The following is a 501-nucleotide window of genomic DNA, read 5'->3' as shown; positions in this document are numbered from 1 at the left end:
CCGGAGGCGGAGGTTGCGGTGAGCTGAGACTGTGCCACTGTACTCCAGCCTAGGTGACAGAGTAAGACTTTACCTAAAAAACAAAACAAAACAAAACACTCAAGGAAAAGAAATAATAAGACAGGATGGTATTACTTCAAGTTGAGAAGGCAGAAACCTGGGATGGTAAGGAGTTCACAAATACCTAGGTATAAATTGTTTGTTAGTGTTCTAACTCACATGTTGGAGTATTATCTATCTAATAATACAGCATCAAAACAAATAAAATAGAAATTGGCTGAGCACAATGGCTCATGCCGGTAATCCCAGCACTTTGAGAGGCCAAGGCAGGTGGACTGCTTAAACTCAGGATTTTGAGACCAGTCTGGCCAACGTGGTGAAACCCTGTCTCTAAGAAAAATACAAAAATTAGCTGGGCATGGTGGTGAACACATGTAGTCCCAGTTACTTGGAAGGCCAAGGTGTGAGGATCACTTGAGCCCAGGACATCAAGGCTGCAGC

This window comes from Colobus angolensis, unplaced genomic scaffold (genome assembly GCF_000951035.1).
Source record: "Colobus angolensis palliatus isolate OR3802 unplaced genomic scaffold, Cang.pa_1.0 Scaffold91, whole genome shotgun sequence".
Classification (NCBI taxonomy): Eukaryota; Metazoa; Chordata; class Mammalia; order Primates; family Cercopithecidae; genus Colobus; species Colobus angolensis.
Note: the sequence above shows the minus strand (reverse complement) of the source record.